Raw genomic sequence first — 6,234 nt, forward strand, 5'->3', positions numbered from 1 at the left:
CCTTCCACATGAACAACAAATCACACAGATACACTGAGACCAGGCATTTGATGAATGCAACTCCATCATTCTTTATTGCAAAGTTATTTACTAGACATCTGGCAGAGCCTAATTACCATCACCATAGTTTTGGCCAAGTGCCCTAAGCCCACACAGCAAAGGAGAGTGCAATGTGGAGGCCAAACAGAAAGGCACTGTTATTCCTGTCGTCACAGTAAACATGGTGTGGTCATCTCCCAGGAAGGCACTGTTACTCCCCAGTGTCACAGTAAGCATGGTGTGGTCATACACACTTGTTCTTTGAGCCTGAGTTGCCCCCAAGAGTATTGAGGGAACTGAGGGAGCAAATGGTTTTGAAATCCATTAGTGAAACACAACACGAAAAATCCACTCAGCAGGGCTTGACTTGGAGATCTCTCAACAGAGGTCCTAATTAAAGAAAGAAAAGCTCTCCTGCTTAAAGGAAAGCATCCAACCAACCAGCAAATAGCAACTAACTGCAGGCTGGGCTGCTGTGCTGGAATTAGGACAGACCTCAAGCTGCTGTCCGCTCCTGAAATTGATGGGAGCCCAGCAGGGCAGAGAGGTTTCAGTAAAGAAAATTAGGGCTGGTTTTATTTTTACGTGAAGTTCCCATGTGTTAGGACCAAAGATTATCTGTTGTTATTTATTAATGTTGAGTCCCACCAGCATGCCCTTGAGTATTTACAAGCCTGAGTAGCAGTTTTTGTTTTGTTTTGTTTTGTTATGTTATGTTTTCTTAAGAGTAAAATGCTTATTTGTCCCAGCAGCATGCAGAACAGTTGAGATGTTAGATGGAAAATGCATGTCCATTAGAATAAAGGAAACACACAGATCTAACCCCTTTAATTTGCAGAACATCAGATGGTATTTTGATTTTAAGATGCAAATAGCAGCCTGTTCTTTGCTATGAAGGAGCTTTAATGGAATTTTTAGGCATCCCATGTGTAAGCACTGATGTCCGCCAGGCTGAGCCGGCTCTTCCTTTCCCCAAGGCTTCCTTTGTGTCACATTCAGCTCAGCAAACACAGGAACAGCCCACCTGTCCCGAAGACAGCCTAGTGGGCTCTGCTCTGAAATCCAAGGACACAGATTTGCTCCTAGGTAAGGAAAACCCAAAGCAGAAGGGTGGGTGTCAGTGGGTCCAGGGTGGCAGAGAACCTGCCTTTTGCTGTTGCTCTATGTAGATGAGCACAGGCTCCCGTGTACCAAAAGTTTGAACCTGAGCATTGTTTAGCATCGCTCCCTCTGTAACTAAGGTATGGAAACAGATCTCCCTTTTCAAGTTGCCCCAAACATTCTCCACTTCCATCTGCCACCCACCAATGAGCCTTTCTCTTCAGATGCATCCTGCTTAGTGTGTTTCGTCTCTATACCGTAAGGAAAACTGACTTTAAAAAAATGTTTTTGGATTGTAATCCACAACACAAAGTGTTTAATAAGCAGCTTTCAAAATGGAAGACTCCAGGAGACAGATTCCAACACAATTTTGCAGATCTGGTGAATTAGGATACATATTTCCTGTATTTTAGGAGCGTGAGATTCTAGTTCTTTCTAATTCACTGAAGCACTATGTCCAAAGCAACAGTATCTGACAGAACTTAATGAAAGAGGTCATTTGTTTCCTATCCAAAGCTTTCCTTAAAACTACATTTGTATATAAGAATCCTTCCTCCCTTCTTTCTCTCCTTCTTTCTTTCCTTGTTTTCTGTAGGGTTTGTGGTAGTTGTTTCTTGTTTTAGAAAAACTAGGGCTAGCACTTGGAGCACTGTGTGTGCTAGGCAAGCATTAGACCACTGAACTATATCACCAGCTACTCTGTAACTTTTTCCGGGGAGACTTGGACAAATATCTATTCACCTCAGATAAGACACCAACAACTGACCAAAGACATGATTCCATGAGTCTACCCAGTGAACCAGTGAGTTTTCTGGGACTATGTATAGGGGCACAGGTGAGGGGTTACTTAAAGCTTCTTTGACATAGAGTACACCCTGTCACGGGTGACAACTCATGAGTGCTGCATCCCCGGAGCTCCTCACTCAACTTGCAGGCAACTAAGGAGATCTGTGCAGAAGACAGACACCCAACCTCCATATGTCGATGGCAATGGCTGGAAGACCTCCGCTGCCTTTGCTGATCTGGCACCTGGTTTGTGTTGGTTGAAACTTCTTCTAATGGCTTTGATGTGACCTTTCCATGTGTGCTGCCTCCTCTGATGGCTGCTCAGTGCCGTTTGACAACAGGCATGTTGTATGGGTGCTCCAAGGAACCTAGTTCACGCACACAGCACTCTTCAGAGGTGTTGACATCCCACTGTACATGCCTAGTTTGTAGGGGAAAAGCAGTTTGAATGACGAGAGAGAAATCACTCAGCTTCACAAGAGACCCCGATTCCTAAAAACAATTTCTTTTTCTGTTTACGAAATCATACATACTTCTTGTTAACTCACTGGAAAACAGAAGTTTAAAGAAGGAAACAGCTACTGGGATCAGACAACTAGAGGTTATCTCAAACTTCTTCCTGCCTTAGCCCCAGAGCTACCGTCACAGGGGTGACCACCTGTCACCAGAGTTCTCTTTGGGTCTCCTGTGCTATCAGGCAAACCATATAACATATCTTTATGTACATTTATTATTATCGTGGGGGGGTGACTTACAACAAACAAACACCCAATGCCTAGCTCCACGCCGCCCAGCTCCAGGCCACCCAGCTCTGTGCCATGGCTCAGAGCCGCCATACCAGATCACTCCCATGGCATGCCCATAGTCACCACTAGCTTTAGTCCCAAGATGGCACCACAAGCCCCTCTTCCACGGCTAAGTCTCTCCACAGTCAATTCTCTGCAGCAGGCCCTGCCCCCTGGAGGAACCAGGACCCCTGGGGAACACCACCATACCCAGATAATCAATATAGGGTTTAAATGCACTTAGGACATAAGTTGTAGAGCTTAAATGGAAGATTTTTAACAGGGTCAGATTCTGCAGCATCATTCAAAACAACAGGAGTGTTATCATTAAGATTCTTGACAGGTGGATGCTAAGTAGAGAGCATTCTCCCTTTCATAATTCTCAAAAAAAATAAATGTTTTCTGGTGATGGAATCTGGAGATGACCTGCAGCACCTCACAAGGGAAGGGAAAAGAAAGAAGGATAAGCCATCAGCCTCTGACCTCCAGGGGCTGAAGGAGAGCACATCTGCCACATCTTTGCATCTCTCAAGGACACCTTTGTCCGTGTCTCTGATCTTTCTGGCAAGGAAACCATCTGCCAGACTGGTGGAACGAAGTGAAGGCTGGGATGAATCTTCTCCATATGCCACCGTGTTGGCTGCCCAAGATGTGGCCTAGAGATGCGAAGACTTACCTGGGCATCGCTGCTCTGCCTGTCGAACTCCAGGCCACTGGAGGAAACAGGAACAAAAGCCCCAAACCTGGAGCCCAGTCAGAGTTCTTACCCGCTCAAGAATGAAGACTTGACAGATTGATGATGCTACCCTCATCTTCTCCAACAACACCAGCAGGAAGGGGAGTCACCATGGTCACCATATGTGAACAGGACTTCTCAGAGTGTTTTGTTAATAAATTGCTTCAGGGACTGAAGAGATGGTTCAGTGGTTAAGAGCACTGGCTGCTCTTGCAGAGGACCTGGGTTTGGTTCCGAGCACCCACAGGGCAGCTAACAACTGTCCATAACTCCAGTGCTAGAGGGTTCAACATCCTCTTCCGACCTCCATGGGTACTTCATGACACAGGTGCACTTACATCCATGCAGGCAATACATTCATATAGAAAAACCAAACAGATAAATAATTGCTTCATGTAAGCTATTTCAAAAACAGAAGAAAGACAAGTCTTGTTCATTTTGAATTTGAAGAATATATTCAGGAAAGATACTTCCTCAAACCAAGCTCAGTTACCATGAATTATGATGCTGCTAGACAGAAACCACCCAATCTCCTAGTAGATGGTCAGAGTAAATCGCACTGACAACATCCGTTCGGCCTCAGTCCTGCCCTGGACTAAGAGGGGACTCTTCTCATCTGCATAAGATTGCCCATCATGTCCCCAAAATGTGCAGAAGGGAAATGAAGGGATTTTCCCCCAAACAATCTGTCAATATGTTGTGACTAACCGCTATTATCACAGTTCATCTGGCAAACAAGGAAACTACATTTCCAGTAAATATTTCAAAGTAAAACAGCTATACCAGAGACAATAAAATTATATATATTGTCATGGGACTTGAAATTGTTAAAATGTTTACATGCTATTATGTAAAAACTGCTACTTATGTTTAAAATTGATAGCCTCTAATGGGTAACATTAAAACAACACTCATAATACAAATTTAAATGAAATCCTCAATTCGTTCCACAAACTATAATCATTGGTTCAGATCTTTTCTACAAACATATTTAGTTGTAGAATCTGACTAGAATCTAACTGGTGGCTGACATCTGACTAGAATCTAAACAAGTTGAGGTGCCACAACCATCAGACATTACTCAATTTGAAACACCTGTTGTCAAGAACTTAATAAGAAATGTCCATCTGTGCTAGAGTGATTTAAAAACTGATCATGGCAGAGTCTAGCCCCGTGAATGGCATAAACTATAGTCCTTTTTGTCCCCTCTCAAATATACATCGTGCTTTGGGAAATTGTTTCTAAACACAAAGAGACTACCTGGTCAAAGGGCTGTATTAGCCACAACCCTAGTGGCCTAAGCTTTTGGGCTTTGTTTTTGTTAAACAAGTTATCTATCTTTTTAATCTTCTTTGTTCAAGATTTTGTTAGCTACAGACACTTCCTGGAAAGACAAAGGGACATTCAGTGATGCACACAGATCCCAAGGACTCTTCAGCAGACCAGGCTCTCTGCCTGCTCTCTAGAAACTGTGTTTTTTCATGGTGGGAAAAATAACAGTATAGGCACCTGCAATTTCTCACACCAATTTCACATCTAATCTCTGTGGCTTTTTGAATATCTACAAGGGGCTCAGAACCTAATTGAAACTCTTCTAACTATTGATTTATTGAACTGTTAGTACCAGTAGTTTATGAGGCCACTGCAGATACAGGCTGATGATAGCAGTGGTCAAGTTTCCATAATTTCTTAATGTCAGTTTATTTTTTTTGTAATATTTATGATTATAAGCTAGAATGGAGTAATTATTTTTCTTCTGGGGACAGAAAATTCATTTCAAGGAAGACAGTAAATATAAGAATGTTATTTGTTAGATTTTTTTTAGGAGCATATTGTAAGGAAGAAATATGGCTAAGGGTGAAAAACCTATACAGAGAACCAAAATAATAAAACAAAGAACTAAATGGAAAAAGAGGAGATAAAACATGAGGGCAGGGAGATTAAGTTCCATTAGAGTCTGCACTGAATATTCTATGCAGGCACCTGTCTACTCATGAGAGAAAAGTGACCTGCCCAAGATCAAGGGTTTTTCACATAGTTTCCAATCCAGGCTATGATCATGTGAATGTGTGTCACACACTAATGTGGAGCATGAAGAAAAGTTGACTCATATGATACAGTCTTAGATGGTGTCACAGTCTGGGCTTCTGTCTAACAGTATATTTTTCTAGTTCGTTTGCTGAACAGTTGTAAAAAAAAAGTGAGGTGTAGGATCCTTGTCCCTCTTAATGGATACCGAGCTCCTAAAAAACTGAACACCAATAAACCCAAGGTGCCTTTCAACCTTACAGTCTTGTTTTGTCACTAGTTGAAATGTTTACTGTTTATGTTAGATAGCTTTTCCTGTCATTGTACCAAATACCAGAGAGAACAACTCATAAAGAAGACAGTTTGGTTCACAGTTTCAGAGGTGTCCATCAACCACAGTGGGGAAGGCATGGTAGAACAAAGCAGTTCACATCATGGCTAACCAGGCAACATAGAGAAAAGGGAGATATAAGAAGAGCCCAGGGAAGGATCTAACCCTACAGACATACCTCTAATGACAACTTCCTTCAACTAGGCCCTGGCTCCTACTTTTACCCCCTCCAATAATGCCCTCATATTAGGAATCCATCAAGGGATTAATCCATTAATTAGGTGACAGCTCTCAGGATCTAATTGTCTTTGATAGCATCACAGACCCAGAGGTCTGCTTTACCAGTCCTCTGGGTATCTCTTAATCCAATCAAGTTGTTAATCAAAATTAACCATCACAGTTTTATTTTGGTGACAATCATCTGTTCC

The 6,234-nt window shown here is 42.4% G+C and overlaps 1 pseudogene; it reads left to right on the top strand.

The window, feature by feature from the left end:
- The first annotated feature begins 944 nt into the window (after positions 1–944).
- Positions 945–3,575, top strand: LOC103731384 (annotated as a pseudogene).
- The last annotated feature ends 2,659 nt before the right edge of the window (positions 3,576–6,234 follow it).

This window comes from Nannospalax galili, unplaced genomic scaffold (genome assembly GCF_000622305.1).
Source record: "Nannospalax galili isolate Female #2095 unplaced genomic scaffold, S.galili_v1.0 scaffold234, whole genome shotgun sequence".
Classification (NCBI taxonomy): domain Eukaryota; kingdom Metazoa; phylum Chordata; class Mammalia; order Rodentia; family Spalacidae; genus Nannospalax; species Nannospalax galili.